This window comes from Pristiophorus japonicus, chromosome 21, assembly GCF_044704955.1.
Source record: "Pristiophorus japonicus isolate sPriJap1 chromosome 21, sPriJap1.hap1, whole genome shotgun sequence".
NCBI lineage: Eukaryota > Metazoa > Chordata > Chondrichthyes > Pristiophoridae > Pristiophorus > Pristiophorus japonicus.
Genome location: NC_091997.1, coordinates 1,943,534 through 1,969,521, shown reverse-complemented (window position 1 = coordinate 1,969,521; position 25,988 = coordinate 1,943,534). Strand labels below are relative to the sequence as shown.

The 25,988-nt window shown below is 49.5% G+C and overlaps 2 protein-coding genes across 3 annotated transcripts in view; both read left to right on the top strand.

The window, feature by feature from the left end:
* Positions 1-25,988, top strand: part of med24 (mediator complex subunit 24) — a 590,098-nt gene that overhangs the window by 283,901 nt on the left and 280,209 nt on the right. The window lies entirely within an intron of this gene.
* The window catches only part of LOC139233763 (gasdermin-A-like), a 66,352-nt gene continuing 42,722 nt past the window's right edge, over positions 2,359-25,988 (top strand). The window contains exon 1 of one of the 2 annotated variants that reach the window (XM_070864247.1): positions 2,359-2,461. The gene's annotated coding sequence lies outside the window, so the exon portion shown is untranslated. The remainder of the gene's footprint in view (positions 2,462-25,988) is intronic. The other variant, XM_070864249.1, reaches the window with a different exon arrangement.

The window sequence follows — 25,988 nt, the reverse complement described above, 5'->3', positions numbered from 1 at the left end:
AAGGAATAGGAGCAGGAGTAGTCCCTACGGTCCCTCGAGCCTGCTCCGCCATTTAATACGATCATGGCTGATCCGATCATGGACTCAGGTCCATGTCCCTGTCCGCTCCCCTTATCAGTTAAGAAACCATCTATCTCTGTCTTAAATTTATTCGATGACCCAGCTTCCACAGCTCTCTGAGGCAGCGAATTCCACAGATTTACAACCCTCAGTAAGAAGAAATTTCTCCTCATCTGTTTTAAATGGGCGGCCCCTTATTCTAAGATCATGCCCTCTAGTTCTAGTCTCCCCCATCAGTGGAAACATCCTCTCTGCATCCACCTTGTCAAGCCCCCTCATAATCTTATACGTTTCGATAAGATCACCTCTCATTCTTATGAATTCCAATGAGTAGAGGCCCAACCTACTCAACCTTTCCTCATAAGTCAACCCCTTCATCTCCGGAATCATCCTAGTGAACCTTCTCTGAACTGCCTCCAAAGCAAGTATATCCTTTCGTAAATATGGAAACCAAAACTGCACGCAGTATTCCAGGCATGGCTTCACCAATACCCTGTATAGCTGTAGCAAGACTTCCCTGCTTTTATACTCCATCCCCATTGCAATTAAGGCCAAGATACCATTGGCCTTCCTGATCACTTGCTGTACCTGCATACTATCCTTTTGTGTTTCATGCACAAGTAACCCCCAGGTCCCGCTGTGCTGCAGCACTTTGCAATCTTTCTCCATTTAAGTAATAACTTGCTCTTTGATTTTTTTTCTGCCAAAGTGCATCACCTCACACTTTCCTACATTATACTCCATCTGCCAAATTTTGCCCACTCACTTAGCCTGTCTATGTCCTTTTGCAGGTTTTGTGTGTCCTCCTCACATATTACTTTTCCTCCCATCTTTGTATCGTCAGCAAACTTGACTACGTTACACTCGGTCCCTTCATCCAAGTTGTTAATATAGACTGTAAATAGTTGGGGTCCCAGCACTGATCCTTGCAGCACCCCAATAGTTACTGATTGCCAACCCGAGAAGGAACCATTTACCCCGACTCTCTATTTTCTGTTAGTTAGTTAGCCAATTCTTTATCCATGCTAATATATTACCCCCAACCCCGTGAACTTTTAATTTGTGCAGTAACCTTTTATGTGGCACCTTGTTAAATGCCAAATTCACCACATCCACTGGTTCTCCTTTATCCACCCTGTGCGTTACATCCACAAAGAATTCTAGCAAATTTGTCAAACATAAATCCATGCTGATTCTGCCTGACTGAATTATGCTTTTCCAAATGTCCTGCTACTGCTTCTTTAATAATGGACTCCAACATTTTCCCAACCACAGATGGCAGCCAAATGGTCTATAGTTTCCTGCTTTTTGTCTGCCTCCTTTTTTGAATAGGGGCGTTACATTTGCAGTTTTCCAATCTGCTGGGACCTCCCCAGAATCCAGGGAATTTTGCTAAATTACACCAATGCATCCACAATCCCTGCCGCTACTTCTCTTAAGACTCTAGGATGCAAGCCATCTGGTCCAGAGGATTTATCTGCCTTTAGTTCCAATATCTCACTGAGTACCACCTCCTTAGTGATTGTGATTGTGATTGTGTTAAGTTCCTCCCCCCCCACCCCCCATAGCCCCTTGACTATCCACTGTTGGGATATTTTTAGTGTCCTCTACTGTAAAGACTGATACAAAATATTTGTTCAGAGTTTCTGCCATCTCCATGTTCCCCATTACTAATTCCCCGGTCTCATCCTCTAAGGGACCAACATTTACTTTAGCCACTCGTTTCCTTTTTATATACCTAGAGAAACTCTTGCTATCTGTTTTTATATTTCGTGCTAGTTTACTTTCATAATCTATCTTCCCTTTCTTAATCATTTTTTTTAGTCATTCTTTGCTGGCTTTTAAAAGCTTCCCAATCTTCTGTCCTCCCACTAGTTTTGGCCATTTTGTATGCCCTTGTTTTTAATTAGATACCGTCCTTTATTTCTTTAGTTAGCCACTATCTTTTCTTTTGCACCCTTTTCTCCAGAGGGCACGTGAAAGGAATGTACCTTTAAGGAGTCATGTTGAAGGGCACGTTGAAGGAATGTACCTTTAAGGAGTCATGTTACGGGGACACATTAAAGCGGGCATGTTAAATGTGGCATGTTAATGGTGGCATCTTAAAGGTCGAAAAGTTTTATATAATTTTAAGTTGGCCACAGGAGCGAGAGGAGCCCACTAAGAATAAAAACGAACTCAGCTGGCTGTTTTGAAATATCTAAAAGTCGAATGCAAATGTACAAATCCCCCAATGCATTGGAGCCTACGCACGAAAGTCGCCAGAGGTTACATCGGTTCCGTTGCAGAAATCGTATGTGACCACATCCTGTGGAATTGCTTGCACCCGATGTGTCCATATCGAACGATAAGTCAGACTAAAGACATTGGTGAAGAGAGCACAGTTGGTCTCTGCCTCAAGGTAAGCCTTAAACTGTCTCTACTTAGGTCACTTTGCCTCCCACACGGCCCTCTGCCTTCAGGCAGGTTTTACCTTTTTAATTTCCTTTTCTTCAATAATGAATCATTCTGAAACCAATAGCGCGTCAGCTACTTCTCACATTGGGGACGGAAGATCTGTGCAGATGGTTTGATGTTGGTGCAGCTGGGGAAGGTGATACAGAAGTGCCTCTCCATTTGCTGCGCTGTGTCTTCGCCCGATTTAAATTAGAATCAGTGTTAAACTGACACTACCCCACAGGAAGGGAAGCAAAAACTTCTGCTAAAAGTAGCAGGTGTGACATCTTTCCTCATTTTATAGAACAAGAAGAGAACAGCATTAAATCCCTGTACATGTGGGGTGTAAACTGACTGCATTAGTTGGTCTAACTAAATGGTGGTTAACTTGTGTGAGTAACTTGTGTGAGAGATCACCATTCTACTATGTAATCTTTCGAAATACTTTAATACGGACCATTATTTCCATAGTAGGTTGAAGCCTGCGAGTTCTTTTGTGTGATCAACGATCACGTGTTTGTTTGGGCCACCCCGACCTGTGTGAGAACCTCTCCACAGGTCAGGGCTTCAAAAAGAGCTGGAGCGTGCCAGCGCGAGCCGACACAAATGTGTGACGGCTTCGAGGTGGGCGACTGGGCGACGTCATCAGGACCCAGGTCACGGTTTGCAGCGTGGGAAGGAAGATCGACGGGGCCCTGGTACAGCAGAGGACTGGGAAGGTCATGGCGGACTTGCGACGAGTGATCAGGGCGGAGAAGCGATGAGGGATTGTGGCTGAGATTTGGTGGGTGATCGTGGCAGAGGTTCTGCAAGTGTTTGGTGCAGAGGTGCGACGGGAGATTGTGGCGGAGGTGTGGCGAGTGTTTTTGTGGCGGAAGAGTGGTGAGGGATTGTGGCGGAGGTGCGGCGAATGAGGGTACGGGGCCCAGAGAACCAAAGGCCCAGGGGCCTGGTCACGCAGCAATATGTGTGCACATTAGGTCCGTGCTTCAGAGCAGGTCTCCAGTCCTCTTGGTTAACCCTTGCCACTGGATAAAGGCCTAGCTCTGTCGAGCCCGTGTGGTGGCTGATGTGCAACGGTCACCACACGTTAAAAAAATCCACGCACAGACATCTTCCACTGGAACATCGGGTCCTTCATTGAACTATCTGTGAACTCATGTGGAAGCAAGTCATCCTCGTTCGAGGGACCGCCCCATGATGATGATAACTTCTGCACTATTAAAGTTACCAATTAAGTGTCGTTGGCACTGCGGTCAAACAGGACCCAGGGAGACACCAATGGAGCTTACACTGAATACCTGATAAGTGGATAAACACAAAGTCTCAATGCCTGTTCTATTATAAAGAAAGACTTGGATTTATATAGCGCCTTTCACGACCACCGGACGTCTCAAAACACTTTACAGTCAATAAATACTTTTGGAGTGTAGTCACTGTTCAAATGTAGGAAACGTGGCAGCCAACTTGTACACAGTAAGCTCCCACAAACAGCAATGTGATAATGACCAGATAATCTGTGCTTTGTTATGCTGACTGAGGGATAAATATTGTCCAGGATACCGGGGCTAACTCCCCAACTCTCCTTCGAAATAGTGCCATGGGATCTTTTTCGTCTAGATGAGAGAGCAGACGGGGCCTCAGTTTAACGTCTCATCCCAAAGACGGAACCTCTGACAGTGCAGCACTCCCTCAGCACTGCACTGGAGTGTCAGCCTAAATTTATGTGCTGAAGTCCCTGAAGTTGAACCTGAACCCACAACCTTCTGACTCAGCGGTGAGAGTGTTACCCACTGAGCCACAGCTGACACTATCCCCTATTCATGCACTACTTAAGGATCATATTTTGGTAGGGTTTTTTTATTGCTAAGATTTCACCCGTTGCCAGGCTAAAAGCCCCAAACGTTTCTTGTGCATTTTCTGATCCGCGTTCTGCCAGTCCCAGGGGCCCTCACAGGGAGCGCATCTCGGGGGAACTCTTCTCTTCAGCAGTCCCTCGGAGTCGAGGATGACTTGCTTCCACACTAATATGAGTTCTCAGGTGACTGATGAGTCCAATGCAGGACCTGCAGTCCCTGTCACCGGTGGGGCAGACGTAGGTTGAAGGGACGGGTGGGTGGGGGGCTTGGGTTGCTGTGCGCTCCTTCTGCTGTTTGCGCTTGGCTTCCGCTTGTTCCCGGCGAAAAGACTCAAAGTGTTCTACATATTCAAAGTTCCCATAAATTGGTGCTGGATTTCCCTCGTGCCAATTTCTTCTGACTCCGGCCCATTCTCCTGGGTTGGGGCTCATTAAAAATGTAGGGCGGACGTCTGGCGGTGTTGAAATCACACACAGAGCTGTCACTGACTTTTTATGCTGAAGTTAAGTAGCATCTAATAGGCTGAATGGATAAGCAGCACTAATTGGTCCCTACGTACAGTGAGCCGGACAAAAATTCTGCATCGTAAAAAAATGAGTTACTGAAACACGCTAGCTACTCATACAGTCATAGAAATTTACAGCACGGAAGGAGGCTATTCGGCCCATCGTGTCCGCGCCGGCTGACAAAGAGCTATCCAGCCTAATCCCACTTTCCAGCTCTTGGTCCGTAGTCCTGTAGGTTATGGCACTTGAAGTGCACATCTAAGTACTTTTTAAATGTGGTGAGCGTTTCTGCCTCTACCACCCTTTCAGTGAGTTCCAGACCCCCACCACCCTCTGGGTGAAACAATTTCCCCTCAAATCCCCTCTAAATCTCCCCTCAATTACTTTAAATCTATGCCCCCTGGTTGTTGACCCCTCTGCTAAGGGAAATAGGTCCTTCCTATCCACTCTATCTAGGCTCCTCATAATTTTATACACATCAATTAGATCTCCCCTCAGCCTCCTCTGTTCCAAAGTAAACAACTCCAGGCTATCCAATCTTTCCTCATAGCTAAAGTTCTGCAGTCCAGGCAACATCCTCGTAAATCTCCTCTGAACCCTCTCTAGTGCAATCATATCCTTCCTGTAACGTGGTGACCAGAACTGCACGCAATACTCCAGCTGTGGCCTAACTAGTGGCCTAGCTAAATAAGACATAACATGGAATCGTAGAATGTTACAGCACAGAAGGAGGCCATTCAGCTCATTGTGCCTGTGCCTGTGCCCGCTCTTTGGTAGAGTTAACAACGTCATCTTGAGAACATTCCTGGTTCTTTAAACAACACAGGGAGTGTGCTGGACAATCAGGGTTGCCAATCCCCCAGTATTGCCTTGGAGTTTTCAGGAATGAAATATGATTCTCCTGGAAACTGCTGCGAGCATCCCAAAAGAAAAATAATAGGAGAATTTAAAAAAAAAATTCCTGTTATTTCAATATTCACAAACCCACTCCGGTGACGAACTGGCAACACACAGGTGCACTCCGCTTCCGCTTCATTGGTTGCAGTCGCGTCCATGAATGAATATTGGAATCGGTTAAAGATTTATCCGCTAACAGTCACTGCTAAACTTTTATATGAGCATTTATAGATATTTTCAGTAAATGCTGATGCTTTACGTTGATTCGAGTATGTAAGTTTGAGGTATTTCCTTAATCAGTACCTAACAATGTAGCGCTCTAATTCAGGCAGAGTGTTGTAGCCTGCACTGAAAAGTGGAGTTTGTTAGAAAGAAAGAACTTGCATTTATATATTGCCTTTCACGGCCACCGGACGTCTCAAAGCACTTTACAGCCAATTAAGTACTTTTTGGAATGTAGTCACTGTTGTAATGTGGGACGCGCAGCAGCCAATTTGTGCACAGCAAGCTCCCACAATCAGCAATGTGATAATGACCAGATAATCTGTTTTTATTATGTTGATTGAGGGATAAATATTGGCCAGGACACCAGGGATAACTCCCCTGCTCTTCTTCAAAATAGTGCCATGGGATCTTTTACGTCCACCTGGGATAACAGACAGGGCCTCGGTTTATTGTCTCATCTGAAATACAGCACCTTCGACAGTTCAACACTGGAGTGTCAGCCTATATTTATTAGTGCTCAAGTTCTTTGAGTGGGACTTGAACCCACAACCTTCTGATTCTGAGGTGAGTGTGCTACTCACTGAGCCACAGCTGGCACTGACTGAAACAGTTGCAGTATGCCTTTTGTAAAAGGGGCACACCTAATAAAGAACTAAACCATAAAAATACAAAGGAAACTTACATAGTTAACTATCATTATCAATGTCCAGAACACACTCCAGACCCTGCGGTGCCCATCGGTCATGAAGGGCCTCAAGCATACCGGCGGGCACCACCTGCTCCTTCTCCAGGGCCAATGGGGCATGGACGAGACCGCAAGAGAAAAGGCAGGCAGCCAGAGAGACTACCACCCCCACGCTCCCCCACCCTCCGACCTACACCACGGGCCATGTCCAGCCTAGACCTGTGGATGGCCACCTTGGACTAGCGCCCACCCCATCCCACCATGCTGGCGACCAAAGTTCATGACCGTGGGACTGAAGTAGAGCCAGAGGTTGAGGAGCAGCTGCCTCAAATAGTGGAAGAGGCCGCAACCTCCGACAATCCACCAAAATATGGATAAAGGTTTCTTCCAGACCACCAAACGTTGCTCCGTGCCTCACACAGCTGCACGGTATAACATGGTTTTAAAGCTTGATAAAGTCATTCAATTTTCATTCAATGTTGGATTACAAGAACTTTGAAAGAGGCTTAAAATAAGAACATCACTCACTTGGCAGACATCCATGCACTCTGGATAGTGATCGGGTTTGGGAACCTAGGCTAATGATTTTTTTATCCTCCAATCAACTCCAGAGGCCTCATTTTCTTTGGTCGAGCACTCCTTAACCTCGCTTTAAATGCTGTGCTACCGGGGAAACTAAAGGCTAGAAATTCCGTACTATTGAAAAGCAGAAAAAGTAACACCAGCCGCGAATGATTCTCTCCTGCCGGGAAATTCAGCTTCAGCGCTGCAAGGGGGAAGCGGAGCACTAAATCAAACGCTAACCACTTCTCTCAGGGTGCTAAAGTCCGAGAGTGGGGTAGTCGCGGCAGATCGCTGAACAATGTGGAGCACATTGCTCACACCATCAGAGGCTGCTTTCCCCGCTTAAAGCGAAGGGCCAATGAAGCTGCACAATCTACTTGTCGGCGTTCTGTGTTGCAAGGTGTCCTGCGTGACTGCCATTACAGCCCCAAACACTCTCACAAAGTCTGGACATCTTGCAGCAATGAAACACTAAAACTTTCAGCAGGCATCAGACTGGTGCAAATAATAAAGGTTGGCCTACCTGAAAACCATTCCCTTTAATTAGCGCTCCCCAAGCGGCCAGCCGAGTTGACAGCGCCTCCTCTTCCTGCCATTGTTCACGCCCGGCGATACAGCAGGGAGCGGGAGGCAATATCACATCCGGGGCGGTAACGGGGCGCTGCGCACTTTATGATGTCACGATCTGCGAGGCACTAGAGGCCCAGGCAGGAAGAGTTAGTGCCAGCGCTAAACCAGCACTGAGGTTCGTTCTGCATTAGTCGCGCCCGGTCGCTAACCCCATAGCAACACCCCCCTCCCCCCCGCAGGCACTAACGGGACGCGCTAAGCACCCCCCTAAATCCCAACAGGTTTCATTTATAATTTACACAGCATGCCTTACACAAATATATGAAAGGATGGAACAAGAAAAGGTCATTTGGTCCATAGAGCTTGCTGCTTCTATAAAAGCTGTGCAAGCTACAATATCATGCACGTTACAAGACCCATAAGGGAAAGCTCTGCAGAGCTTAACACAAACATTATTTGATGTTACACAGTTTAGAAGACAATGAATAATTCTCATGATCCTGAGATTGATATCCTGAAAGAATGCTCTTCCGGTAAACATGGAATAATCATCGAAAGAACACAAGGGGGCCGAAATCCCCTGTTGTGTGTCTCCCATTAGCGCCTCCAGGACTCGAAAATGTTTTTGCCCGGAGGGACTGAGGGGATAAGGGGGAGGAGTTAGCGGAGGACCGAGTGCAGTAGCGAGGGGATATTGGGGGATAAGGGGGAGGAGTTAGCGGAGGACCAAGTGCAGTAGTGAGGGGATATTGGGGGATATGAGGGAGGAGTTAGCGGAGGACCGAGTGCAGTAGTGAGGGGATATTGGGGGATATGAGGGAGGAGTTAGCGGAGGACCGAGTGCAGTAGTGAGGGGATATTGGGGGATATGAGGGAGGAGTTAGCGGAGGACCGAGTGCAGTAGTGAGGGGATATTGGGGGATATGAGGGAGGAGTTAGCGGAGGACCAAGTGCAGTAGTGCCGCGCCCGCTGGTAGTACCCCGGGCCGCAGTGCCGGTGATGATGACATCATCGGCGTGCGCGGCAACCCCTTTTCACCCCACGGCGGAAATTGGCCAGTCCCCCATGCCTGGCGAACCAGTCCGCAGGCCCATCACGTGCCAAAAGTTAAAGGGGAGGTGCTCTGCGCCATTTTTTTTCTATCCCTCTTGCTGGTCGGGCCATTGTGCAGCGATGTCGCGGGACCTGTGCCGCGATCCTGCAGCCCGGCACTCCGTTCCGGTGCGGGGCTCCGGCCACAGCAGCCCACATCCCTGGTGGCCCAGTGGAGGCCATCAAAGGGCCTGCAGAGCTCGCAGCGTCCCTCCCCTTTAACGGAAGGGGAGGGGCATTGAAACGCGCCAGCGCTAAGCTGAGAGGCCGCATAGCCCCCGAGCCCACCCCGAGAGGAAGTGGAGCCTGCAACATTGTGCAGTTGGTAGCATTCTTGCCTTTGAGTCAGAGACTTGAATACAAATTCTAGGCTGACACTCCAGCTCAGCGCTGAGGGAGTGCTGCACCGTCAGAGGTGATGTCTTTCAGATGAAACGTTAAAGTGAGGCCTTTCAGGTGAAAGATCCCATGACATTATTTCAAAGAAGAGCAGGGGAGTTTTCCTGGTGTCCTGGCCAATATTTATCCCTCAATCAACAGCACTAAAACACATTATCTGGTCGTTATCACATTATGGGACCTTGCAGTGCTCAAATTGGCTGCCCCATTCCCTACTTTACAACAGTGGCCCAACTTTAAAAAGTAATTGGCTGTAAAGTGCTTTGGGATATCCGGAGGTCTTGAAAGGCCTTATATAAATGTGAGTCTTTTTTTCCAAAGGGCAACCACAGTTGTTATGTAAGAAACACGGCAGCCAATTTGCACACAGCAAGTTCCCACAAACCGCAATGAGAAGAACAGAAAATGCTGGAAATACTTGGCAGGTCAGGCAGCATTTGTGGGGAGAGAAACAGAATTAACGATTCAGGTCGATGACCATTCATCAGAATGAGATGAAAGGCTGGTTAATCTATTTTAGTGGTGTTGGTGGAGGAATTTGACACTGAACTGAGCTTTCAACCACACATCCGGAGCATAATTAAGACCGCCTATTGACATCTCTGTAAAATCGCCCGTCTCCGCCCTTGCCTCAGCTCAGCTGCTGCTGAAGCCCTTATCCACACCTTTGTTACCTCCAGACTTGACTATTCCAACGCACTCCTGGCTGGCCTCCCACATTCTACCCTACGTAAACTAGAGGTCATCCATAGCTAGTCAGTCCATGTCCTAACTCGCACCAAGTCCCCACTCACCCATCACCCCCTGTGCTCACTGACCGACATTGGCTTCCGGTTAAGCAACACCTCAATTTCAAAATTCTCATCTTTAGTTACAAATCCCTCCATGGCCCTCGCCTCTCCCTATCTCTGTAATCTTTTCCAGCCCCACAACCCCCCGAGATGTCTGCACCTTCTGAGCATCCCTGATTATAATCGCTAAACCATTGGTGGCCGTGCCTTCTATTGCCTAGGCCCCAAGCTCTGGAACTCCCTGCCTAAACGTCTCCACCTCTCGACCTCTCTTTCCTCCTTCAAGACGCTCCCTAAAACCAACCTCTTTGATCAAGCTTTTAGTCACCTGCGCTAAATTCTACTTATGTTCTACTTGGTGTTGAATTTTTTATCTCATAATACTCCTGTGAGCGCCTTGGGACGTTTCACAACATTAAAGTTGTTGTTATTGTGTTCCTAACACAGATGAGGCTGCACACAGGGAGGTTAAAGTAACAGTGACCTCAGTCTTTATTAAGACACTCCAGAGTGAGGAACAGGCCTTAGGGGTCGGCTTATATACAGTGCTCCCAAGGGATGCTGGGATCCCTTGGGACTTCAGGGGATGCGCTCCCTGGTGGCGGAACATGGGAGTGCATGTTTTACAGATACACAACATCACTCCCCCCCAAAGTCAAAGTGAAAACTATTTACAAGGTGAGGCGGTCGGGAGCCTTTCTTTCCCTGGTGGACCGCCTCGGTACAAATGTCTGTTCTGGTGTGTTGGCTGTGCCCTCGCTGGGCTGGCGTGTTGTTGGCCCTGCAGGGCTGCTGGGTGAGCCTGGCCTTGCTGGGCTGTTGGGCGTGATGCGTTCAATTCCCTGGTCCAGGGTGGTGTCGTTGATCCTTTGGGTGTGTGTTGTGGGCTCGAAAAAGGTGGTGTGTGCTGTGGGTTGTTCAGGGCAGTCTGTGAACCGCAGCCTCGTTTGGTCCAGGTGCTTTCTGCAAATTTGTCCATTGTCTAGTTTGACTACAAACACCCTACTCCCTTCTTTAGCTATCACCGTGCCCGCGATCCACTTGGGACCATGTCCATAGTTTAGCGCATACACAGGGTCATTCAGATCAATTTCCCGTGACACAGTGGCGCGACCATCGTTTACATTTTGTTGCTGCCGCCTGCTCTCTACCTGATCATGCAGGTTGGGGTGAACCAGCGAGAGTCTGGTTTTAAGTGCCCTTTTCATGAGTAGCTCAGCCGGGGGCACCCCTGTGAGCGAGTGGGGTCTTGTGCGGTAGCTGAGCAGTACTCGGGACAGGCGGGTTTGGAGTGAACCTTCTGTAACTCGTTTAAGCCTCTGTTTGATTGTTTGTACTGCCCGCTCTGCCTGCCCATCGGAGGCTGGTTTAAATGGGGCCGAGGTGACATGTTTGATCCCGTTGCGGGTCATGAATTCTTAAAATTCGGCACTGGTGAAACACGGGCCGTTGTCACTGACCAGTCTGTCAGGCAGGCCGTGGGTGGCAAACATGGCTCTCAGGTTTTCAATGGTGGCGGTGGCGGTGCTTCCCGACATTATTTCACATTCAATCCATTTTGAAAAAACATCCACCACCACCAGGAACATTTTACCGAGAAACGGGCCCGCATAGTCGACATGGATCCTCGACCATGGTCTGGAGGGCCAGGGCCACAAACTTAGTGGTGCCTCTCTGGACGCGTTGCTCAACTGAGCACATACGCTGCATTGCCGTACACAGGACTCTAAGTCAGAGTCGATACCGGGCCACCACACGTGGGATCTGGCTATCGCTTTCATCATTACTATACCCGGGTGTGTGCTGTGGAGATCCGAGATGAACATCTCCCTGCCCTTTTTTGGTAGCACTACATAGTTACCCCACAACAGGGAGTCTGCCTGAATGGACAGCTCGTCCTTTCACCGCTGGAACGGCTTGATTAGCTCTTGCATTTCAACGGGGATGCTGGCCCAGCTCCCATGCAGTACACAGTTTTTTACTAGAGACAGCAGAGGATCTTGGCTGGTCCAAGTCCTAATCTGGCGGGCCATGACAGGTGATTTATCATTTTCAAACGCTTCCATGACCATCAACAAGTCTGCGGGCTGCGCCACCATCAACAAGTTTGCAGGCTGCGCCATTTCCACCCCCGTGGTGGGCAATGGTAGCCGACTGAGAGCATCCGCACAGTTCTCGGTGCCTGGCCTGTGGCGGATGGTATAGTTATACGCTGATAGCGCGAGTGCCCAGCTTTGTATGTGGGCTGAGGCATTAGTATTTATCCCCTTGTTTTCAGCCAACAGGGATGTGAGGGGCTTGTGATCGGTTTCCAGCTCAAATTTGAGGCCAAACAGGTACTGATGTATTTTCTTTACCCCGAACACATACTAATGCCTCTTTCTCAATCATGCGGTAGGCTCTCTCAGCATTAGACAAGCTCCTGGAGGCATAGACGACAGATTGCAACTTCCCCGCAAAGTTAGCTTGTTGTAATACACACCCGACTCCGTACGACGTTGCATCACATGCTAGCACAAGTCTTTTACACGGGTTATATAATACAAGCAGCTTGTTGGAGCATAAAATATTTCTGGCTTCCTCAAAAGCAATTACTTGTTTTTTTCCACAGACCCAGTTCTCACCCTTGCGCAATAACACATGTAGGGGCTCTAAAAGGTTGCTTAACCCCGGTCGGAAGTTACCAAAATAGTTGAGGAGTCCCAGGAACGACCGCAGCTCCGTGATGTTCTGTGGCCTGGGCGTTCCTGATAGCCTCTGTCTTGGCGTCTGTGGGCCGAATGCTGTCCGCCGCGATCTTTCTCCCCAAAAACTCAATTTCTGTTGCCATGAAGACGCATTTCGACCTCTTCAGCCGCAGCCCTACGTGATCCAGTCGCTGGAGGACCGCCTCCAGGTTTTGTAGGTGCTCGGCGGTGTCCCGACCCATGACCAATATGTCGTCCTGAAAAATACCATGTGTGGTACCGACTTGAGTAGGCTCTTCATGTTTCTCTGGAAGATCGCTGCAGCCGACCGAATTCCAAACGGGCATCTGTTGTAGATGAATAGTCCCTTGTACATGTTGATGCAGGTGAGGCCCTTCGAAGACTCCTCCAGCTTCTGCGTCATATAGGCCGAAGTCAGGTCGAACTTGGTGAACGTCTTGCCTCCTGCCAGCATCGCAAATAGGTCGTCTGCCTTAGGTAGCGGGTATTGGTCTTGTAGCGAGAAACGATTAATAGTTACTTTATAATCGCCGCAAATCCTGACCGTGCCATCACTTTTGAGTACTGGAACAATTGGGTTAGCCCACTCGCTGAATTCCACTGGGGAGATGATGCCCTCGCATTGCAGCCTGTCCAGCTCGATTTCCTCTCTCTCCCTCATCATGTGAGGTACCGCTCGCGCCTTGTGGTGAATGGGTCGTGCCTCTGGGACCAAGTGGATCCGCACCTTCGCCCCGGAAAAGTTTCCAATGCCTGGCTCAAAAAGGAACGGAAATTTGTAAAGAACCTGGGTACATGAGGCCTCATTGACATGTGGTAGCGCTCGGATGTCATCCCAGTTCCAGCGGATTTTGCCCAGCCAGCTCCTTCCAAGCAGTGTGGGGCCATCGCCCGGGACAATCCAGAGTGGCAGTTTGTGCACCGTGCCCTCGTAGGTGACCTTGACCATGGCGCTGCCCAGGACAGTGATAAGCTCTTTGGTGTATGTTCTCAGTTTCGTGTGGATGGGGCTCAGGGCTGGTCTGAGTGCCTTGTTGCACCACAGTCTCTCAAACATCTTTTTACTCATGATGGATTGGCTAGCGCCAGTGTCTAGTTCCATGGCTACGGGTAAGCCATTCAATTTTATAGGTAGACATTTTGTCGAAAATGTGTGCACCCTGTGTACTTCAGCATCTGCGTCCTCTCTCTGAGGCTCGAAATTGCTTTGATCCACCATGGACCGATCTTCCTCTGCCACATGGTGGTTAGCAGGTTTTGCAGAGCTTGCAGCTTGTTGGAGGTGCCCCAGTGTTTCACAGCTCATGCAAACATACCCTTTGAAGCAGCATGAATAGGCTGAATAGAAGCCTCCACAACACCAACAAGGTGTGAATTGCCTAGCATTCATCCTTTGTTGGGGACTCTGAGTCATATGGGTCACCTCAGGCCTGTTGGCAGTTGCAGACTCATGGGTTCTGCCCTGTACATTTCTGCTCGCAACACAGTTCCAGTTAATTTATGAACATTACTAGTACTGGTGTGCTGAGAGATTTGTTTGGTGTTATCACTGGTGGACATAATCGCCTGTGCTATCGCAATGGCCTTACTGAGGGTCGGTGTCTCTACAGTCAAAAGTTTTCGTAGGATGGTCTCGTGGCCAATGCCCAGTACAAAAAAGTCTCTGAGCATTTGCTCCAGGTAGCCATCAAACTCACATTGTCCTGCAAGTCGCTTTAGCTCGGCGATGTAGCTCGCCACTTCCTGACCTTCAGATCGCTGGCACGTGTAGAAACGATACCTCGCCATCAGCACGCTCTCCCTCGGGTTAAGATGCTCCCGAACCAGTGTACACAGCTCCTCATACGACTTATCTGTGGGTTTCACCGGAGCCAGAAAATTCTTCATGAGGCTGTAGGTCGGTGCCCCGCAGACCGTGAGGAGGACCGCTCTCCTTTTTGCAGCGCTTCCTTCTCTGTCCAGCTCGTTGGCTACAAAGTACTGGTCTAGCCGTTCGACATAGGGTTCCCAGTCCTCACCCTCCGAGAACTTCTCCAGGATGCCCACAGTTTGCTGCATCTCTGCGTTGGATTCGTATACTCGTCGCCAATTATTGTGTTCCTAACACAGATGAGACTGCACACAGGGAGGTTAAAGTAACAGTGACCTCAGTCTTTAATAAGACACTCCAGAGTGAGGAACAGGCCTTAGGGGCTGGCTTATATATAGTGCTCCCAAGGGATGCTGGGATTCCTTGGGATTTCAGGGGATGAGCTCCCTGGTGGTGGAACATGGGAGTGCATGCTTTACAGATACACAACAGTTGTTGAATTAATATTGGTCACAGCACCGGGAGAACTGTGCTCTTATTCAAATTGTTCCATGGGATCCTTTACACACCCCTGAACTGGCAGCTGGAGCCTTGGTCTGAAACTCTTTTTGGAGTTCACCTGCAAAAACATAAAACATTAAACCGTGCCACCCGACCTGGGTGACACACCAGACATTTACAAGGCCCTTTTTTCCTTTTTCTGGTTTTTTTTTTGTGTTTTTCATTTTTTTTTTGGTTTTTTTTTGGGGCGCTAAAATCACATTTTTCCAGTGCCCCCTATAAAAGGAAAGGGGACACTAAAAGCACCGGCAATTAAAACAAATGAAACTTTAAAACGTAAAATCAAATTAAAATTTGGTTGCCGGGCGTGATGATGCACTCCAGTCCAAAAGGCAGCAGCTCTGACACTGATGCACTAACCAGCTGGTGGCAGGAATACAGGAATCCAACATTTCAAATACATGTTGACAGTTAGTAAGAGGACTATAGTAGTTCTCTTTTTATTGAAGGAACATTAATTTCATTGACTTCCTGTGGTTTCCCTTTTTGTTTTGCTCTAAATTTATTTTACAAAATTCAATATTCAAGTGGTACGCCAAATCACTTGACATTTACAATTGTAACTGAGGTCGATTTGCTGCTGGGCTCAATTGATTGCCACTGCATTGACAAGAATGTGCTTGACACACAATGAATAGGCAAGGTGTTTAATTACAGGCGATCGTTCAGACTAATGAGGGGCTGCCCCACTACAGTCTCTGAATTGTAGGTCATTAGAGCAGCTTTCATTACCACACAATGGAAGCGGATGTGGACAGACTTTGGGAGACTGGCTGCAAAGTTATTAGTTGTTAAAGCCATCCAGTTCGTCAATACCTTTCTTCCTTCGCTGATTATTTGAGATGAGACGTTAAACCAAGGTCTGTTCTCAGGTGGACGTAAAAGATCCCATGGCACTATTTCGAAGAAGAGCAGGAGAGTTCTCCACGGTGTCCTGGCCAATATTTCATAGGTAGTCCCTCGGAATCGAGGAAGACTTACTTCCACGCTTAAAATGAGTCCTTAGGTGGCTGTACAGTCCAATACGAGAGCCACAGTCCCCGTCACAGGTGGGACAGATAGTCGTTGAGGGTAAGGGAGGGTGGGACAGGTTTGCCACATGCTCTTTCTGCTGCCTGCGCTTGATTTCTGCATGCTCTCGGCGATGAGACTCGAGGTGCTTAACGCCCTCCCGGATGCACTTTCTACACTTATGGCGGTCTTTGGCCAGGGACTCCCAGGTGTCAGTGGGGATGTTGCACTTTATCAGGGAAGCTTTGAGGGTGTCCTTGTAATGTTTCCTCTGCCCACCTTTGGCTCATTTGCCGTGAAGGAGTTCCGAGTAGAGCACTTACTTTGGGAGTCTCATGTCTGGCATGCGGACAATGTGGCCTGCCCAGCGGAGCTGGTCGAGTGTGGTCAGTGCTTCAATGCTGGGGATGTTGGCCCGGTCGAGGATGCTAATGTTGGCGCATCTGTCCTCCCAGGGGATTTGTAGGATCTTGCGGAGACATAGTTTATGGTATTTCTCCAGCGACTCCAAGTGTCTACTGTACATGGTCCATGTCTCTGAGCCATACAGGAGGGCGGGTATTACTACAGCCCTGTAGACCATGAGCTTGGTGGCAGATTTGAGGGCCTGGTCTTCAAACACTTTTTCTCAGGTGGCCGAAGGCTGCACTGGCGCACTGGAGGCAGTGTTGAATCTTGTCGTCAATGTCTGCTCTTGTTGATAAGAGGCTCCCAAGGTCTGGGGAATGGTCCACATTGTCCAGGGCCGCGCCGTGGATCTTGATGATTGGGAGGCAGTGCTGTGTGGCATGGATAGGCTGGTGGAGGACCTTTGTCGTACGCCTCAGTAAATACGTTGACTATGTCCTGGAGTTCAGTTTCTGGCTGAGGCCAATATTTATCCCTCAATCAACATAACAAAAATAGATTATCTGGTCATTATCACATTGCTGATTGTGGGAGCTTGCTGTGCGCAAATTGGCTGCTGCGTTTCCCACATTACAACAGTGACTACATTCCAAAAGTACTTCATTGGCTGTAAAGCACTTTGAGACGTCCTGTGGTCGTGAAAGGCGCTATATAAATGCAAGTCTTTCTTTTCTTATTTGTCTGTCCTGGGCTGGTTTGAATTGATGGTGAGGGGCTGATTTTACAGGTGTTGCCATTTGGCAACCTCAGCCGTGTATCGGGAGAGAGTAGGCTAATCATTTTCCACCCACAGTGGAGGAGCTCTGCACCGGCAGGGCAAACCCGTATAATCTAAAACTGGACAAAGCGCAGGTCAGGGGGTGGCATTGCGGGGTTGATAGCTGATATTTCTGATGAAAATTTTTCGAGAACAGTAGAAGCTAACGGATATGTGAGGGGGAAATAAAAACTTCAATTGAACATGAATTTGAGAGCCGCAAAGTGGAACCTGGCTAGTTGCGAGCGTGTGTCGGAGGCAGGGGTGTAATATTACAACAACAACTTGCATTTATATGGCACCTTTCATAAAATAAAACATCCCAAGGCGCTTCACAGGAACGTTATCAAATGCAATTTGACACCGAGCCACACAAGGAGATATTAGGACAGGTGAGAGATAGGTTTTAAGGAGTGTCTTAAAGGAGAAGAGAGATGTAGAGAGGCAGAGAGATTTAGGGTGGGAGTTCCAGAGCTTGGGGCCTGGGCAACAGAAGTCACGGTCGAGTGAAGAAAATCGGTAGAAGAGCAAGAGGCCAGAATAGGAGGAACGCAGAGATTGCTGAGGGTTGTGGGGCTGGAGGAGGTTAAGAAAGAAAGAAAGGCTTGGATTTATATAACGCCTTTCACAACCACCAGACGTCTCAAAGCACTTTACAGCCAATGAAGTACTTTTGGCGTGTAGTTACTGTTGTAATGTGGGAGGTTACAGAGATAGGGAGACAAATGGAGACCCGATTTTCCCCCCTCACCTGCGCTCACTGCTAGTCAGGCTCCGTGCCAAACCTGCCAATTACAATGATTGTGTCCCGTTTACACCTTAGACCTTTCCTTCGCCTATCTCAAAAACAGAACCATTTGGTTCAAAGTTAGATTGGTGGCCATGTTATGGAAGGTTACACTCTTTTGCGGGTGGGGGGGGGGGAGGAGGGGGTTGTTCGAAGACTCGGCTAAAGAGAAAACCAGATTACAGATTTGCATATGAATCTGCAAGCAGTCCGATGGATTTGTAACACATTCTATATAACGCCCAAATTATAAGCGCAGTCACTGGGTGCGGAGGCGGGGGGGGGGGGGGGGGGCAATGTCCCTCCCCCTCAATTTGGGGGAATGGGTAAGATTTCCCCCCCCCCCCCCCCACCCAACTTCTGCCTGCTCCAAATCCTTGAATTAGCCCACTGCCTCCTGAACTCTTTATATGATGTTGAGTCTCTGCCTCACTGAGGGGACAGTAATAGTTTGGTGCAAGTGAGTCTCTGAGTGGGCAGCAGGGTTGGCAGTATCTGCTACCTGACATTATCACCATATATCACACCATATATTCCAAACATTGGCACTACCATTAAGTTCAATTTGGAGTGATGGTGAATCCCTGTTTATTATAGGCTGCAGTGACAGGAATCATTGACTCCCACCACAGTATACGTTCAGTGGTATACATATCCTTGGAGCTGTGTTGTATTAACAGATTATACTCTCACAGGCATTAGAGAGGGCCTTAGGAAGGATGTCAAGGCCTTAGAGAAGGAGCAGAGGAGAGAAATTAGAACTGTAACCGGGATGAGGAACTTCAGTTCTATGGCAAGACTGGATAAGCCAGGGTTATTCTCTTTAGAGAAGGAAAGGTTAAAAGGAAACTTGATAGAACTGTTCAAAAGCATGAACAGTTTTGATGGAGTAAATTTTTAAAAATTGTTTCCAGTGGCAGGAGGGTTGGTAACCAGAGGACACAGATTTAAGGTGATTGGCAAAAGAACCAGAGGCGACATGAGGAAACAATATTTTTATGCAGTGAGTTATTATGATTTGGCACGCACTGTGTGAAAGTGTGGTGAAAGCAGATTCAATAGTAACTTTCAAAAGGTAATTGTGTAAATACATGCAGGGAAAACAATACAGGGCTATGGGGAAAGAGCAAGGGAGTGGGACTAATTGGACAGCTCTCTTCTCTTCTTCGGCAGTTCCTCGAACGAGGATGACTTGCTTCCACATGTGTTCACAGATGTTTCAAGGGAGGACCCGATGTTCCAGTCCTGAACTCCAGTTGAAGGGTGGAAGATGCCTATGCGTGGATTTTTTTAACGTGGGGTGACCGTTGCACATCAGCCACCACACGGGCTCGACAGAGCTAGGTCTTTATCCAGAGGCGAGGGTTAACCAGGACAACTGGAGACCTGCTCTGCTGCACGGACCTAGTGCGCTCACATATCGCAGTGTGGGCTGGGTCCGTGCTGCCCCTGGGCCCTCGGCTCTTCTGGGCCCCGTACCCTCATTCGCCGCACCTCCACCACGATCTCCTGCTGCTCCTCCACCACAAACATTTGTCGCACCTCATGTTCCTCATATACTGACCTATTGTTCCCCCCCCCCCGCCAATCACAGCAGCAAACCCCCGCGCCCGCTCACAGGGGCAAAGATTTACACCCGTTAAACAATAAATATTTAAACCCAATCGGCAAGTTCCGAGCACAAGCCCCTTTCAACCGAAATCATCGCCACAAACAAAAGTAATCCCCCTTCAACAGATCTATCTACATAGCTTTAAAAAAAACCCTTTGGATTCCTCCTGCTGCTATATATTAGCCTTTCTATAGACATCTTCAAATAATCATTTTGGTTATGTGACTTATTTGTCGAATTTCTACATGCTTTATAAACAAGTTGCATTTAAATAGCATCTTTAATGCAGAAAAAGGACACATCAGACTAAAATAGACGTTGAGCCAATAAAGATATTAGAAAGGATGAGCAAAGATTTGGTCAGAGGTGGGTTTAAAGGCTGGGCTTAAAAGGAGAGGGAGATGGAGGGGCTTTAAGGAGGGAATTCCGGAGTGTAAGGCCAAAGCAGATAAAGGCATGACCACCAATGGTGGGGCTAAGGGGCGAGGCCACAAAGGGATTTAAACACAAGGAGGAACCTTTTAAATTGAGACGTCCCTGTGGACCAGAGACAAATAAACTTCAGAGAGGTTAGAACAAATTATTTTGCACAGAACCACTGCAGCACCATCTAGAAGTATTAAAAGGGAATGAGGTAAAAGAAAAGAAACACTTGAATTTCACAACCTCAACAACAACTTGTATTTATATAGCACCTTTAGCGTGGTGAAACATCCCAAGGCGCTTCACAGGAGTATTATGAGACAAAGAATTTGACACCGAGCCACATAAGGAGCAATTAGTGCGGGACCTACAGTCTCTGTCACCGGCGGGGCAGACGGTGGTTGGAGGGACGGGTGGGTGGGGGGCCTGGTTTGCCGTACGCTCCTTCCGCTGTTTGCGCTTGGCTTCCGCGTGCTCCCGGCAAAGAGACTCGAGGTGCTCGGTGCCTCCTCAGATGCTCCTCCTCCACTTTGAGCCCGGGATTCCCAGGTGTTGATGGGGATGTTGCATTTTTTCAAGGAGGCTTTGAGAGTGTCCTTGAAGCGTTTCCTCTGCCCACCTCTACCAAAGAGCTGGCACAAGCACGATAGGCCGAATGGCCTCCTTCTATACCGTATCATTGTATGATTCTATGTATCTTTGGGACCGAGACAGATTTAAGGCACAAGAACTGAATGCAACAGATCCACCACAATGACGAAGGATTTAGTGATTTTATTTATTGAGTGGAGACTTCCTTTAAAACCCCAGGAGGGCAGGCGAGGAGAGAAGAAGAATCCAATTACTTTTAAACCTAAAAATATAATATGGGTTTTATATTTCTGTCAGGATTGATGTCAGTAAGGTCTATAAATCCTCTTTTCAGTCAAACAGAGCTCATCTCACTGAGCTTTACTACTTACGCCCTGTTAGACAAGGCCCCCACACTCTGCTGAATGTGTAGATGATGGATAGTCATTAAAAGGAGCATCTGTTGTACCTCAGAGTCATCCTCAGCGTGACGCCTCTCCTTAACCCTCTCTCTCCCAGCAAACAAATGGCTCAACCTTTGTCTTAAAGAACAATCCTGAAGCATTTGCGTGAGGAAGTTACGTACATTTAGGGGAAAGCTGGTTAAGTACATGAGGGAGAAAGTAATAGAAGGATATGTTGATGGGATAAGATGAAGGGTGGGAGATGGACGCCTCCATTCTCTGCACCTTTGCAGCCACCTTGGCCGCAAATCCTATCTGAGCCTCCTGCACCTCCTCCTGCATCTCCTGGATCGCCTTCTTTCTCGATGCCCCCCGATGCCCAGCATCTGCATACAGCCGAGCAGAGCTGGGAGCGTTCTGCGCCCGACCTGACTCTGCAGGGAAAATTCCGGCCACTAACTCTGTATCTCTCTCCACAGATGCTGTCAGACCTGTTGCGTATTTCCAGCATTTTCTGTTTTTATTTTATGCAAGAGTGGGGCATTGGATGGGGTGCAGCATCTGGGTGAATTGGTGGGGAGTTGGATGGGGTACAGTGTGTGTGTGAGGGTGGGGAGTTGGATGGGGTACAGTGTGTGTGTAATGGTGGGGAGTTGGATGGGTTACAGTGTGTGTGTGAGGGGGGGGGAGTTGGATGGGGTGCAGTGTGTGTGTGAGGGGGTGGGGAGTTGGATGGGGTACAGTGTGTGTGTGAGGGGGTGGGGAGTTGGATGGGGTACAGTGTGTGTGTAACGGTGGGGAGTTGGATGGGTTACAGTGTGTGTGTGAGGGGGGGGGAGTTGGATGGGGTGCAGTGTGTGTGTGAGGGGGTGGGGAGTTGGATGGGGTACAGTGTGTGTGTAACGGTGGGGAGTTGGATGGGTTACAGTGTGTGTGTGAGGGGGTGGGGAGTTGGACGGGGTGCAGTGTGTGTGAGGGGGTGGGGAGTTGGATGGGGTACAGTGTGTGTGTGTAACGGTGGGGAGTTGGATGGGGTACAGTGTGTGTGTGAGGGGGTGGGGAGTTGGATGGGGTACAGTGTGTGTGTGAGGGGGGGGGAGTTGGATGGGGTGCTGTGTGTGTGTGACGGGGTGGGGAGTTGGATGAGGTACAGTGTGTGTGTGTGAGGGGGTGGGGAGTTGGATGGGGTACTGTGTGTGTGTGTAACGGTGGGGAGTTGGATGGGGTACAGTGTGTGTGTGTGAGGGGGTGGGGAGTTGGATGGGGTACAGTGTGTGTGTGTGAGAGGGTGGGGAGTTGGATGGGGTACAGTGTGTGTGTGGGGGTGGGGAGTTGGATGGGGTACAGTGTGTGTGAGGGTGGGGAGTTGGATGGGGTACAGTGTGTGTGTGAGGGGGTGGGGAGTTGGATGGGGTACAGTGTGTGTGAGGGGGTGGGGAGTTGGATGGGGTACAGTGTGTGTGTGTAACGGTGGGGAGTTGGATGGGGCACAGTGTGTGTGAGGGGGTGGGGAGTTGGATGGGGTACAGTGTGTGTGAGGGGGTGGGGAGTTGGATGGGGTACAGTGTGTGTGTGAGGGGGTGGGGAGTTGGATGGGGTGCAGTGTGTGTGTGAGGGGGTGGGGAGTTGGATGGGGTACAGTGTGTGTGTGAGGGGGTGGGGAGTTGGATGGGGTACAGTGTGTGTGTGTGAGGGGGTGGGGAGTTGGATGGGGTACAGTGTGTGTGGGTGAGGGGGTGGGGAGTTGGATGGGGTACAGTGTGTGTGTGAGGGGGTGGGGAGTTGGATGGGGTACAGTGTGCGTGTGAGGGGGTGGGGAGTTGGATGGGGTACAGTGTGTGTGAGGGGGTGGGGAGTTGGATGGGGTACAGTGTGTGTGAGGGGGTGGGGAGTTGGATGGGGTACAGTGTGTGTGAGGGGGTGGGGAGTTGGATGGGGTACAGTGTGTGTGAGGGGGTGGGGAGTTGGATGGGGTACAGTGTGTGTGAGGGGGTGGGGAGTTGGATGGGGTACAGTGTGTGTGTGAGGGGGTGGAGAGTTGGATGGGGTACAGTGTGTGTGTGAGGGGGTGGGGAGTTGGATGGGGTACAGTGTGTGTGTGAGGGGGTGGGGAGTTGGATGGGGTACAGTGTGTGAGGGGGTGGGGAGTTGGATGGGGTACAGTGTGTGTGTGAGGGGGTGGGGAGTTGGATGGGGTACAGTGTGTGTGTGAGGGGGTGGGGAGTTGGATGGGGTACAGTGTGTGTGTGAGGGGGTGGGGAGTTGCATGGGGTACAGTGTGTGTGAGGGGGTGGGGAGTTGGATGGGGTGCAGTGTGTGTGTGAGGGGGTGGGAAGTTGGATGGGGTACAGTGTGTGTGTGAGGGGGTGGGGAGTTGGATGGGGTACAGTGTGTGTGTGTGAGGGGGTGGGGAGTTGGATGGGGTACAGTGTGTGTGTGTGAGGGGGTAGGGAGTTGGATGGGGTACTGTGTGTGTGTGTGTGTGTGAGGGGGTGGGGAGTTGGATGGGGTACTGTGTGTGTGTGTGTGTGAGGGGGTGGGGAGTTGGATGGGGTACAGTGTGTGTGTGTGAGGGGGTGGGGAGTTGGATGGGGTACAGTGTGTGTGTGAGGGGGTGGGGAGTTGGATGGGGTACAGTGTGTGTGTGAGGGGTTGGGGAGTTGGATGGGGTACTGTGTGTGTGGGTGAGGGGGTGGGGAGTTGTATGGGGTACTGTGTGTGTGTGAGGGGGTGGGGAGTTGTATGGGGTACTGTGTGTGTGTGAGGGGGTGGGGAGTTGGATGGGGTACAGTGTGTGTGTGAGGGGGTGGGGAGTTGGATGGGGTACAGTGTGTGGGTGAGGGGGTGGGGAGTTGGATGGGGTACTGTGTGTGTGTGTGAGGGGGTGGGGAGTTGGATGGGGTACTGTGTGTGTGAGGGGGTGGGGAGTTGGATGGGGTACAGTGTGTGGGTGAGGGGGTGGGGAGTTGGATGGGGTACAGTGTGTGTGTGAGGGGGTGGGGAGTTGGATGGGGTACTGTGTGTGTGTGAGGGGGTGGGGAGTTGGATGGGGTACAGTGTGTGTGTGAGGGGGTGGGGAGTTGGATGGGGTACTGTGTGTGTGGGTGAACTATGTGCAGAGGGAGCAAAATGCTTTTGTGAACTGGGGCAGTGGGGGTGTGGATATTAGAGAGCAACTGTTGAGGTAACTTTATTATCCTCTTGCTGCCATGGCCTCTCGGTCTTTGTTACTCATGCTCCATTAAAATTTCAGAAGACCTTTTAATTTTTAACTACTTCCTCACATTGTCATGACAGAAATGAACGGGATTACTATCCCGTCCTAACTCTCCCTGCTCTGGTTTTATCTCATTCATTGTGTATCTATGACCACACTATTTTTAACCTTGGTGATGAACTTGACATATTTCACTGTTAAATGGGATTGAGGGTGTTAAATGTGTGCTTCCAGAATTTCCAGCTTTTATTTCAGATTTCCAGCATCGGCAGCATTCTGCTAGATTCTACACCAAGCAGGAGGCTATGTGATTAATCAAATCCATTCTTTAGATTGAGTGAAATGAAATCTGTGCTGGTTCCTGCGGGTCGCGTTTTCATGCTCAGTTCTAGTCGAGAAAATGGGGCAGGTTTGAAAGACTTCATCTCGTTTCACAAAGTGATCTGAAGAATTCTTACATTAGAAACAGCCATTGCTCAGCATTAATCTGTATGATAACACGCTTTCCAAACTAGAGAAAACGCATCAAATAGTCACACAGAGGGAGTGAGCTCCTCGGGCTGATGCCTGCATGGTCTCTGATTTGAAATGCAATTCATTCCACTGCTTTAAAAGGAGTGCTGCCTTCTGACTGACATTGCAGATGCTTCAATCTGGCTTCAAAGCGGAAATCTGTGCAGTGCAGGCTGGCAAAGTGCCAGTCATACTTAGAATTATAATTTTGCTTCGATCAATGCATGCTTAGTGTATCGGGACATTATGTGATTTTGTCCCATGATTGTGTGTGTCAAATTTTATGCTGCGGCTTTGAGTGAGTGATTTTAACCCACGTGTAATGTATGCACCTGTGAGTAGAGCTGTTGAAAAAACAGCGCTGGGCCCTGACTCCGTTAGGTGTGTCGAGGAGGCTCAAGCACGTGGGGCGATCCCGTCCGAACTGACCACCGTCCGGACGGAATTCCTCATCAGCGCCAAGCCCCGAAACCTCCCTCGGGAGCCAGCGCCTCACAACTTGAGCCTCCTCCGGGAAATCCCCTCCGTGCCTTTCAGTTCTGCAGGGAGGGGATTCCTGTACGGGCTGCTCCTGCACACTCTCCACGTTGCCATCCTCGTCTTCCGTCCGGACACGCCATGGCGCACCATCTTGCTGTCCGGAGGAGGCGGGGGTTCCCAATGGAATGCACTCTATGCAGGAGTCCTCCCTCTATTTATTGGGGACTTGGCCTGGAGGGTGTTGCTCGGAGCAGTCCCGTGCAATAAGTTTTTAAGTCGGTTCACGGGCTCCCAGGCCGCCTGTAATTTCTGCGGTCTAGAGGAGTCCATGTTCCATGTGTAGGTTCAGTGTGAGAGATCATAGCCACTCTTCCAATATCTGAAGGGGCTTCTCCTCAAATTCTGGCTGCACTTCAGTCCCACACTCCTGATCTTTGGGCACCCTGTGTGGAGGGGAGCGGGCAGGTCGGAAGGCCTCCTCGTTGGACTGCTCCTGGGCACGGCCAAGGGTGACATCAGCCGGTCCAGGCAGCGGGCGGTCGAGGGGGTCGTTCAGCCCGACTGCCTGCCTCTCTTCCGCGGTTACATCTGAGCCAGCATATCCCTGGAGATGGAGCACGCGGTGTCCACCGGTACGCTCGT